The sequence below is a fragment of the Schistocerca piceifrons genome, chromosome 2 (genome assembly GCF_021461385.2).
Source record: "Schistocerca piceifrons isolate TAMUIC-IGC-003096 chromosome 2, iqSchPice1.1, whole genome shotgun sequence".
Classification (NCBI taxonomy): domain Eukaryota; kingdom Metazoa; phylum Arthropoda; class Insecta; order Orthoptera; family Acrididae; genus Schistocerca; species Schistocerca piceifrons.
The window spans coordinates 3209560-3222922 of record NC_060139.1 but is presented as its reverse complement, the minus strand read 5'-3'; positions in this window follow the sequence as shown (position 1 = coordinate 3222922).

Genomic DNA, 13363 nt, shown 5'->3' with positions numbered 1-13363 from the left:
CATAGGGTGGTGGGGTTTCGGGTTCCGCTGGATAGGTCAGAAGTGCACTACACACAGCAGGCGGCTACACAGGTATCAGGGAATGTGTGGCGTGGACTCGGCGGTTTTTTAGGTTAGATGGCCATGGGCTTCGCCCCAAGAACCATGGACTTTGCCATTGGTGGGGAGGCTTGCGTGCCTCAGTGATACAGATAGCCGTACCGCAGGTGCAACCACAACGGAGGGGTATCTGCTAAGAGGGCAGACAGACGTGTGGTTCCTGAAGAGGGGCAGCAGCCTTTTCAGTAGTTGCAGGGGCAACAGTCTGGATGATTGACTGATCTGGCCTTGTAACACTAACCAAAACGGCTTTGCTGTGCTGGTACTGCGAACGGCTGAAAGCAAGGGGAAACTACGGCCGTAATTTTTCCCGAGGGCATGCAGCTTTACTGTATGATTAAATGATGATGGCGTCTTCTTGGGTAAAATATTCCGGAGGTAAAATAGTCCCCCATTCGGATCTCCGGGCGCGGACTACTCAAGAGCACGTCGTTATCAGGAGAAAGAAAACTGCCGTTCTACGGATCGGAGCGTGGAATGTCAGATCCCTTAATCGGGCAGGTACGTTAGAAAATTTAAAAAGGGAAATGGATAGGTTAAAGTTAGATATAGTGGGAATTAGTGAACTTCGGTGGCAGGAGGAACAAGACTTCTGGTCAGGTGAATACAGGGTTATAAATACAAAATCAAGTAGGGGTAATGCCGGAGTCGGCTTAATAATGAATAAAAGAAATAGGTGTGCGGGTAAGCTACTACAAACAGCATAGTGAACGCATAATTGTGGCCAAGATAGACACGAAGCCCACGCCTACTACAGTAGTACAAGTTTATATGCCAACTAGCTCTGCAGATGACAAAGAAATTGAAGAAATGTATGATGAAATAAAGGAAATTATTCAGATAGTGAAGGGAGACGAAAATTTAATAGTATTGGTGACTGGAATTCGGTAGTAGGAAAAGGGAGAGAAGGAAACGTAGTAGGTGAATATGGATTGGGGCTGAGAAATGAAAGAGGAAGCCGCGTGATAGAATTTTGCACAGGGCACAATTTAATCATAACTAACACTTGGTTCAAGAATCATAAAAGAAGGTTGTATGCATGGAAGAATCCTAGAGATACTGACAGGTTTCAGATAGATTACGTAATGGTAAGACAGAGATTTTGGAACCAGGTTTTAAATTGTAAGACATTTCCTGGGGCGGATGTGGACTCTGATCACAATCTATTGGTTATGAACTGTAGATTAAAACTGAAGAAACTGCAAAAAGGTGGGAATTTAAGGAGATGGGACCTGGATAAACTGAAAGAACCAGAGGTTGTACAGAGTTTCAGGGAGAGCATAGGGGAACAATTGACAGGAATGAGGGAAAGAAATACAGTAGAAGAAGAATGGGTAGCTTTGAGAGATGAAGTAGTGAAGGCAGCAGAGGACCTAGTAGGTAAAAAGACGAGGGCTAGTAGAAACCCTTGGGTAACAAGAGAAATACTGAATTTAATTGATGAAAGAAGAAAATATAAAAATGCAGTAAATGAAGCAGGCAAAAAGGAATACAAATGTCTCAAAAACGAGATCGACAGAAAGTGCAAAATGGCTAAGCAGGGATGGCTAGAGGACAAATGTTAGGATGTAGTGGCTTATCTCATGGGTCTGGTTGGTTGGTTATTTAGGGAAGGAGACCAGACAGCGTGTTCATCGGTCTCATCGGATTAGGGAAGGATGGGGAAGGAAGTCGGCCGTGCCCTTTCAGAGGAACCATCCCGGCATTTGCCTGGAGTGATTTAGGGAAATCACGGAAAACCTAAATCAGGATGACCGGACGCGGGATTGAACCGTCGTCCTCCCGAATGCGAGTCCAGTGTCTACTACCATCTGGTGAGCAAGATGTATGAGGCAGGCAAAATACCCTCAGACTTCAAGGAGAATATAATAATTCCGATCCCAAAGAAAGCAGGTGCTGACATATGTGAAAATTACCGAACAATCAGTTTAATAAGTCATGGATGCAAAATACTAACGCGTATTCTCTACAGACGAATGGAAAAGCTGGTAGAAGCTGACCTTGGGGAAGATCAGTTTGGATTCCGTAGAAATATTGGAACACGTGAGGCAATACTGACCCTACGATTTATCTTAGAAGCTAGATTAAGGAAAGGCAAACCTACGTTTCTAGCATTTGTAGACTTAGAGAAAGCTTTTGACAATGTTGACTGGAATACTCTCTTTCAAATTCTAAAAGTGGCAGGGGTAAAATACAGGGAGCGAAAGGCTATTTACAATATGTACAGAAACCAGATGGCAGTTACAAGAATCGAGGGGCACGAAAGGGAAGCAGTGTGTTGGGAAGGGAGTCAGACAGAGTTGTAGCCTCTCCCCGATGTTATTCAATCTGTATATTGAGCAAGCAGTAAAGGAAACAAAAGAAAAATGCGGAGTAGGTATGAAAGTCCATGGAGAAGAAATAAAAACTTTGAGGTTGGCCGATGACATTGTAATTCTGTCAGAGACAGCAAAGGACTTGGAAGAGCAGTTGAACGGAATGGATAGTGTCTTGAAAGGAGGGTATAAGATGAACATCAACAAAAGCAAAACAAGGATAATGGATTGTAGTCGAATTAAGTCGGGTGATGCTGAGGGAATTAGATTAGGAAATGAGACACTTAAAGTTGTAAAGGAGTTTTGCTATTTGGGGAGCAAAATAACTGATGATGGTCGAAGTAGAGACGATATCAAATGTAGACTGGCAATAGCAAGGAAAGCGTTTCTGAAGAAGAGAAATTTGTTAACATCGAGTATAGATTTAAGTGTCAGGAAGTCGTTTCTGAAAGTATTTGTATGGGGCGTAGCCATGCATGGAAGTGAAGCAAGGCCGATAACTAGTTTGGACAAGAAGAGAATAGAAGCTTTCGAAATGTGGTGCTACAGAAGAATGCTGAAGATTAGATGGGTAGATCACATAACTAATGAGGAGGGATTGAATAGGATTGGGGAGAAGAGAACTTTGTGGCACAACTTAACTAAAAGAAGGAATAGGTTGGTAGGACATGTTCTGAGGCATCAAGGGATCATCAATTTAATATTGGAGGGCAGCGTGGAGGGTAAAAACGTAGAGGGAGACCAAGAGATCAATACGCGAAACATATTCAGAAGGATGTAGGTTGCAGTAGGTCCTGGGAGATGAAGAAGCTTGCACAGGATAGAGTGGCATGGAAAGCTGCATCAAACCGGTCTCAGGACTCAAGACCACAACAACATGGCCTCGGGCAAGTACAGAAAGGGCAACAGCCTCAAAGGGTGCGGGGAAAAGTCAGGACATGCAGGGACCAAGCAGCAATCGGCACTGTAATTGTAAACTGTCGAAGCTGCGTTGGTAAAGTACCGGAACTTCAAGCGCTGATAGAAAGAACCGAAGCTGAAATCGTTATAGGTACGGAAAGCTGGCTGAAGCCAGATATAAATTCTGCTGAAATTTTTACAAACGCACAGGTGGTGTTAAGAAAGGATAGATTGCATGCAACCGGTGGTGGCGTGTTTGTCGCTGTTAGTAGTGGTTTATCCTGTAGTGAAGTAGAAGTGGATAGTTCCTGTGAATTATAATGGGTGGTTACACTCAACAACCGAGCTAGGTTAATAATTGGCTCCTTTTACCGACCTCCCGTCTCAGCATCATTAGTGGCAGAACAACTGAGAGAAAATCTGGAATACATTTCACATAAATTTCCTCAGCATGTTGTAGTCTTAGGTGGAGATTTCAATTTATCAGATATAGACTTGTGGTCCATGGTGTGGGTTCCTGTAGTCATGTCCTAGTTCATGAACCACGGGCAACGTATGAGTGGCCAAGTAAGTGGTCCCGACAGTCGGGATACCAGTTACTTTGGAATAAGGCTGGGCATCTCGGACATATTCTGAGACGTGGTCACCTTTGTGCTCATACGGCAAAGACTACAAAACCCACCGGTTAGTCCCTCAACTGTTAGGGGTAAAACCCAATGGAACTCGGGGCAAGTAAGGCTAGCAACCTGCTTCCCTGGTACTTTAAATATGATGCTGGCCACAGTCAGAGCAAAATGCCTCGGACCTTTGGAGGTGACGGAGTCCCACCTCTAACTGACAAACCAGGGACTCTTAAGATACGACTTGGAAAACAAATGGTAATGAGATGGGGAGCTATTAATATCAATGGGGGCTACTCTGGGAAGAAGGTAGAGCTGGCAGAGGCTGCAAGTAAGACGGGGCTGGACGTTTTAGCTGTTAGTGACATTCGGGTAAGAGGTGAGAAAGAAGTGGGAGAATACAAGGTCTACCTGTCAGGAGTCAAAGCAGGAATAGCACAATGGGGTGTAGGGCTTTAAATCAGGAAAGAAATGGAACCCAGTGTAGTTGCAATAAGGTATGTAAACGAACGACTGATGTGGATAGATTTGACAGTGTCTAGCAAGAAAATTAGGATTGTGTCAGTATATTCGCATTGTGAAGGGACAGATCAAGATAAGATGGATAGTTTTTATGAGGCACTCAGTGATGTAGTTGCTAGAGTAAAGGACAAGGACAGTGTTCTGCTCATGGATGATTTTAACGCCAGGATCGGAAATCGAACAGAAGGGTATGAAAAGGTTATGGGTAAATGTGGAGAGGATATGGAGGCCAACAGGAACGGGAAACAACTCTTGGATTTCTGTGCCAGTATGGGCTTAGTAATCACAAACTCTTTTTTTAAACATAAGAACATTCACCGGTATACTTGGGAAGGCAGGGGAACCAGATCCGTCATTTACTATATAATAACAGATCAGGAATTCAGGAAGGCTGTTAGGGACACACGTGTATTCAGGGGATTCTTTGATGACACTGATCATTATTTAATCTGCAGTGAAATTGGGATTGTGAGGCCGAAAGTGCGGGAGGTCAGGTCCATATGTAGGAGGATAAGAGTGGAGAAACTTCCGGATAGGGAAATCAGGCACAAGTACGTAACAGCGATCTCAGAAAGGTACCAGTTAGTTGAATGTAGTCAATTACAGTCATTCGAAAAGGAATGGACAAGGTACAGGGACACAGTACTAGAAGTGGCTAAAGAATGTCTTGGAACAGTAGTGTGTAAAAGTAGGATGAAGCAAACAGCTTGGTGGAATGACACAGTCAAGGCAGCCTGTAAAAGGAAAAAGAAGGCGTATCAAAAATGGCTACATACTAGAACTCAGGTAGACAGAGAGAGTTATGTTGAAGAAAGATACAAAGCCAAACAGATAATTGCAGCATCCAAGAAGAAATCTTGGGAAGACTTTGGAAACAGGTTGGTGACTATGGGTCAAGCTGCTGGAAAACCATTCTGGAGTGTAATTAGCAGTCTTCGAAAGGGAGGTAAGAAGGAAATGACAAGTATTTTGGACAGGTCAGGAAAACTGCTGGTGAATCCTGTGGATGCCTTGGGCAGATGGAGGGAATATTTTGAAGAGTTGCTCAATGTAGGTGAAAATACGATCAGTAATATTTCAGATTTCGAGGTAGAATGGAATAAGAATGATGATGGAAATAGGATCTTATTTGAGGAAGTGGAGAAAATGGTCAATAGACTGCAGTGCAATAAAGCAGCTGGGGTGGATGAAATTAAGTCGGAACTCATCAAATACAGTGGAATGTCAGGTCTTAAATGGCTAAACAGGATGACTGAAATGGCCTGGGAGTCGGGACAGGTTCCATCAGACTGGACAAAAGCAGTAATCACACCAATCTTTAAACATGGAAACAGAAAAGATTGTAACAACTACAGAGGTATCTCTTTAATCAGCGTTGTGGGTAAAATCTTCTCAGGTATTGTTGAAAGGAAAGTGCGAGTATTAGTTGAGGACCAATTGGATGAAAATCAGTGTGGGTTTAGGCCTCTTAGAGGTTGTCAGGACCAGATCTTTAGCTTACGGCAAATAATGGAGAAGTGTTATGAGTGGAACAGGGAATTGTATCTATGCTTTATAGATCTAGAAAAGGCATATGACCGGGTTCCTAGGAGCAAGTTATTGTCTGTTCTACGAGATTATGGAATAGGAGGCAAACTTTTGCAAGCAATTAAAGGTCTTTACATGGATAGTCAGGCAGCAGTTAGAGTTGATGGTAAATTGAGTTCATGGTTCAGAGTAGTTTCAGGGGTAAGACAAGGCTGCAACCTGTCTCCACTGTTGTTCATATTATTTATGGATCATATGTTGAAAACAATAGACTGGCTGGGTGAGATTAAGATATGTGAACACAAAATAAGCAGTCTTGCACACGCGGATGACTTAGTTGTGATGGCAGATTCGATTGAAAGTTTGCAAAGTAATATTTCAGAGCTAGATCAGAAATGTAAGGACTATGGTATGAAGATTAGCATCTCCAAAACGAAAGTAATGTCAGTGGGAAAGAAATATAAACGGATTGAGTGCCAAATAGGAGGAACAAAGTTAGAACAGGTGGACGATTTCAAGTACTTAGGATGCATATTCTCACGGGATGGCAACATAGTGAAAGAACTGGAAGCGAGGTGTAGCAAAGCTAATGCAGTGAGCGCTCAGCTACGATCTACTCTCTTCTGCAAGAAGGAAGTCAGTACCAAGACTAAGTTATCTGTGCACCGTTCAATCTTTCGACCAGCTTTGTTGTAGGGGAACGAAAGCTGGGTGGATTCAGGTTACCTTATCAACAAGGTTGAGGTTACGGATATGAAAGTAGCTAGGATGATTGCAGGTACTAGTAGATGGGAACAGAGGCAGGAGGGTGCCTACAATGAGGAAATCAAAGAAAAACTGGGAATGAACTCTATAGATGTAGCAGTCAGGGCGAACAGGCTTAGATGGTGGGGTCATGTTACACGCATTGGAGAAGCAAGGTTACCAAAGAGACTCATGGGTTCAGGAGTAGAGGGTAGGAGGAGTGGGGGCAGACCAAGGAGAAGGTATCTGGATTCGGTTAAGAATGATTTTGAAGTAATAGGTTTAACATCAGAAGAGGCACCAATGTTAGCACTGAATAGGGGATCATGGAGGAATTTCATAAGGGGGCTATGCTCCAGACTGAACGCTGAAAGGCGTAATCAGTCTTAAACGATGATGATGATGATGATGGTGATGAGATATAGACTTGGAGACTCAGATGTTCAGGACGGGTGGTAGGGACAGACCATCGAGTGACATTATACTGAGTGCACTATCCGAAAATTACCTCGAGCAATTAAACAGAGAACCGACTCGTGGAGATAACATCTTGGACCTACTGATAACAAACAGACCCGAACTTTTCGACTCGGTAAGCGCAGAACAGATAATCAGTGATCATAAGGCCGTTGCAGCATCCCTGAATATGGAAGTAAATAGGAATATAAAAAAAGGGAGGAAGGTTTATCGGTTTAGCAAGAGTAATAGGAGGGAGATTTCAGACTACCTAACAGATCAAAACGAAAATTTCTGTTCCGACATGGAAAAAGTTCAAGGCAATCGTAAAATGCGTTTTTGACATGTGAAACGTCCCCTTAGAAAAATTAAACATGACTGTGCTTAAACTGACACACAATATTTTTAGCGCAACGCAATCTGACTTTCAAAAATCCCTGCAAGAGAATGGCCCTGACTAACATTAACCTATACCTTTCACAAATCATTTACCTCACAAAGATCTTCGTTACTCGAACTACTGCAATACAACGAGCGCCACTACTGCCAGCTAAATGAAAGATTCAAACTACGGAAGGCACTAACTACTGATAGGCATAGTTAGCAAATGAAAGATTTTAATAGAGAACAAACAATGTATTTACCTTAATAGCGTTGAAAAGTCATAATATATATTTAGTAGTTCATGACATCCAGTCTTACAAATTTCAAAACTCCGCCATTTCTCTCCCCACATCCACCACTGCTGGCGGCTCACCTCCAACTGCGCAACGCTACGCGCTGTTCACATCCAGCTGCCGCTGCCCAACACTACAATGGCAGACAACAATGCAAACTAGCCACAGACTGCACACAGCACAGCCAGTGATTTTCATACAGAGCGCTGTGTAACGCTGCCAATAAAAAAACATAAACAACCTACTTACACAGGTACGTGCCGAGTAAAACTGTGAGGGACGGGAAAAACTACTGTGGTTCAACAACAACGTTAGGAAACTACTGCAAAAGCAAAGAGAGCTTCACTGCAAATTTAAACGCAGCCAAAACCTCTCAGACAAACAGAAGCTAAACGATGTCAAAGTTAGCGCAAGGAGGGCTATGCGTGAAGCGTTCAGTGAATTCGAAAGTAAAATTCTATGTACCGACTTGACAGAAAATCCTAGGAAGTTCTGGTCTTATCAGTAAGTGGCTCGAAACAGCATATCCAGACATTCCGGGATGATGATGGCATTGAAACAGAGGATGACACGCGTAAAGCTGAAATACTAAACACCTTTTTCCAAAGCTGTTTCACAGAGGTAGACCGCACTGCAGTTCCTTCTCTAAATCCTCGCACAAACGAAAAAATGGCTGACATCGAAATAAGTTCAAAAATGGCTCTGAGCAGTATGGGACTTAACTTCTGAGGTCATCAGTCCCCTAGAATTTAGAACTACTTAAACCTAACTAACCTAAGGACATCACACACATCCATGCCCGAGGCAGGATTCGAACCTGCGACCGTAGCGGTCGCGCGGTTCCAGACTGTAGCGCCTACAACCGCTCGACCACTCCGGCCGGCGAAATAAGTGTCAAGGAATTGAAAAGCAACTGAAATCACTCAACAGAGGAAAGTCCACTGGACATGACGGGATACCGATTCGATTCTACAAAGAGTACGAGAAAGAACTTGACCCCCTTCTAACAGCCGTGTACCGCAAATCTTTAGAGGAACGGAAGGTTCAAAATGATTGGAAAAGAGCACAGGTGGTTCCAGTTTTCATGAAGGGTCGTCGAGCAGATGCGCAAAACTATAGGCCTATATCTCTGACATCGATCTGTTGTAGAATGTTAGAACATGTTTTTTGCTCGAGTATCATGTCATTTCTGGAAACCCAGAATCTACTCTGTAGGAATCAACATGGATTCCGGAAACAGTGATCGTGTGAGACCCAACTCGCTTTATTTGTTCCTGAGACCCAGAAAATATTGGATACAGGCTCCCAGGTAGATGCTATTTTCCTTGACTTCCGGAAGGCGTTCGATACAGTTCCGCACTGTCGCCTGATAAACAAAGTAAGAGACTACGGAATATCAGACCAGCTGTGTGGCTGGATTGAAGAGTTTGTAGCAAACAGAACACAGCATGTTGTTCTCAATGGAGAGACGTCTACAGACGTTAAGGTAACCTCTGGCGTGCCACAGGGGAGTGTTATGGGACCATTGCTTCTCACAATACATATAAATGACCTAGTAGATAGTGTCGGAAGTTCCATACGGCTTTTCGCGGATGATGCTGTAGTGTACAGAGAAGTTGCAGCATTACAAAATTGCAGCGAAGTGCAGGAAGATCTGCAGCGGATAGGCACTTGGTGCAGGGAGTGGCCGGCCGCGGTGGTCTCGCGGTTCTTAGGCGCGCAGTCCGGAACCGTGCGACTGCTACGGTCGCAGGTTCGAATCCTGCCTCGGGCATGGATGTGTGTGATGTCCTTAGGTTAGTTAGGGTTAAGTAGTTCTAAGTTCTAGGGGACTGATGACCACAGCAGTTGAGTCCCATAGTGCTCAGAGCCATTTGAACCATTTGCAGGGAGTGGCAACTGACCCTTAACATAGACAAATGTAATGTATTCCGAATGCATAGAAAGATGGATCCTTTATTGTATGATGATATGATAGTAGAACGAACACTGGTAGCAGTTAGTACTGTAAAATATCTGGGAGTATGCGTACGGAACGATTTGAAGTGAAATTATGATATAAAATTAATTGTTGGTGAGGTGGGTGCCAGATTGAGATTCATTGGGAGAGTCCTTAGAAAATGTAGTCGATCAACAAAGGAGGTGGCTTATAAAACGCTTGTTCGACCTATACTTGAGTATTGCTCATCAGTGTGGGATCCGTATCAGGTCGAGTTGACGAAGGAGATAGAGAAGGTCCAAAGAAGAGCGGCGCGTTTCGTCACAGGGTTATTTGGTAAGCGTGATAGCGTTACGGAGATGTTTAGCAAACTCAAGTGGAAGACTCTGCAAGAGAGGCACTCTGCATCGCGGTGTAGCTTTCTGTCCAGGTTTCGAGAGGGTGCGTTTCTGGATGAGGTATCGAATATATTGCTTCCCCCTACTTATACCTCCCGAGGAGATCACGAATGTAGAACTAGAGAGATTGAAGCGCGCACGGAGGCTTTCCGGCAGTCGTTCTTCCCGCGAACCAAACGCGACTGGAACAGGAAGGGGAGGTAATGACAGTGGCACGTTAAGAGCCCTCCGCCACACACCGTTGGGTGGCTTGCGGAGTATAATTGTAGATGTAGAAGACTCAGGGCCAATGACTTTGTTTGTAGACGTTACGTGCCGAGCAACGCAGATAACAAAAAAAAAAAATGTTCAAACGTGTGTGATTTCCTAAGGGACCAAACTGCTGAGGTCATCGGTCCCTAGACATACGCACTACTTAAAGTAACTTATGCTCAGAACAACACACACACACACACCCATGCCCGAGGGAGGACTTAAACCTCCGGCGGGAGGGGCCGTGCAGTTCGTGACATGGTGCCTCAAACCGCGCAGCCATTCCGCCCGGCAGCTAACTGAAAATAAGCTTCAATTGTCTTATCCACGAAAATGTTCCAGCGACCAGAACGCAACGAAAATATCAGAACAGTATCCGTACATAAACAGATAAAACTAAGAAATTTCATTTCAGAAACAGAAGTTGCAGGCACGCGAATATTAGAAGACAATATTATGCGCAAAATTGAAGAAGGCAGTAATGTCAAATAGAGACGGAGAAGGGGCAAGCCGCTTCAAGAAACCGGAGAACCGTGAAACGATAACAGCTGAAGTGAGCGCACGATCAAACCGGTTGAAGCGCTGTCTGTGCCGAGACATAAAATCGGACACGATCCAGTTTCTCGATTATCAGGCCGGCAACCGATAAGATGCGATAAGTACGCTACAGTAACAGATTAGCTCAGCACTTTTCTGATGCAATACGGCCTGCCTCACTCAGCTGGAGGTCGGAGAGGAGGAAAATCAGCACCTGATACGTCAGTTGTTTTTCAGCAGCTTTTCACGTTTATGTTGAGTCGTTTCTCGTAGGTCGCACACCTGATTCTGTCAGGCTAATAACACTGCGACTAATTTCCGCATACTGTGGACTAAGTATGTCAATTAGTCAGCTAGTTCATGTTGTTGATAAGAAACTGGTTATAGACTGCCCAGTCATATTAATGTGGTCACCTGCCAGAAGCCTGAATAACCACCTGTTTCAGCGGAGACTCCTGCGAGACATGAAGGAAGAGAGTCAGTCAGATTGTGAGAGGTGCCGAGAGGGGTGCGGGGCCACATAGACTCCACTGTCATGGCCAGCTGTCGGTTGAGGCTCCATAGTTCGAATAGCCCCAGCGAGGTGACCCCACAGATTCTCGATTGGGTTTAAATCCGGAAAGTCTGGTAGCCAAGGCAGTTCAGTAAACTCGTGCTAATGATCTTCAAACCACGCACACACACTGCGAGCTGTGAGACATGTTGCATTGTCCTGCAGGTAGAAGTCATCATGACAAGGAAAAAGCAAACAGCATGTAGGGGTGGTCATGGTCCCCAAGGGTAGATGCATGCTTGTGTTGATCGACTGTGCCTTCCAGAATGACGAGATCACCCGGGGGGAATACCAAGAAACCATTCCACGGACCATAAAACTCTCTCCTCAGGTTAGAATCCTTCCGACATCCGCTGCACGGTGTTTACTTTCAGGCGTTTCACGCCGTACGCGCCAATAGTCATGTGTCAGATGGAGCATAAAATGTGATTCATCTGAAAAGGTCACCTATCGCCATTTATTCGACGTCCAGTTGTGGAACTGCTGCGCAATCTGCAGCCTTCTTCGCCGAGGGCAGCAGTCAGCATGGGTGCATGGGCCAGCCGCCTGCTACAGAGGGCCCTACGCAGCAACGTTCGCTGAACGGTCTCTGAGGAGACGCCATTGGCAGCCTCTTGACTCATCAGAGCAGTCAGTTGTTAAAACACTTGAACATCTATTCGCCCGTACACACCCCCGCAGCCGTCGTTCGTCCCTGTCATCGATGGCCCTTCATGCAGTGCAGTTGCCTCGACGCCGGTTTTGGATAGAGCCATTTCGCCACGCACTGTATATTTTAACTACAGAATGTACGCGACCAGTTTACAAACAGCCGTTTCTGAAATGCTTCCACCCTTTCCCCGAAAGCCAACGATCAAGCTCTTTCGCACGTCAGATAAATCGCTTCCTCTATTGTTATCTTGATTATCCCCTTCTCAACATAGTTAACGCCAGTAACGTTATAACTAAATTTCTTGTGAACTAGGATCTCGACTCCTCCATGTGCTCGTTTATCAGCACCACAGTAGAATAGTGTGTTACTTCTTCTTAGGACAGAACCTTTCGCTTTTCTTTTTACGTCAGTCACTGCACATAAGCTTATTTTATGCCCTTCATTTTCCGTAATAATTTCGTGCTCTTTATTATTCCATGATGCTATATTCCATATGGACAGTCTTAAATACGTTATTTTACGATTCTTTTCGTTTTCTGAAGCAAAGTCGTGATGATTTTATCGTCCTGTACCGAGGCCTATTATTATTATTATTATTTCTGTGAGCAGCCTCAGAATTCTTTTTTTTTTTCGCCAGGTCGAATGCTAACTTTACCTAGGAACGCCAAATCCAGAGGACCAGGGTTTTGTTCTTCGAGGTCTCCTTCCACTAGGCGGACTGCCTTCACTACTACTCTCAGAGCCCAGTCTTCCCTGAAGGTAGATAGAAAAATGGAAGATACCCTCACGCCTCAAAACCTAATAACCGGTCGGTGTGTTATATGTTTATACTGGTGATGATGCACATGTGCCGAATAATGAGGATAACTGACAAAGGTCACTTCACCGATTTAATAAAACAGCTAAGCAATATAACATGGAAACGTCATCTAAAAAAGCGTGGTAATGTAAAAGCACCTGTTAGAAATAGATGCTGTTCAATTCAACAAGAGATGAGCCTTAATTATCCAGGAACCGTTATCAAAAGCTATAAAGACTTTACCACGGAAGTGAATACTCATTTGACAAAGGCAGGTTGCCGGATGTCTCCAAAATACTGTCTGCGAAAAGAGTTTATGACAACTGAGGAGAAAATAAGAGAATATGAAACACTGGTGCGTGATATCTGGACA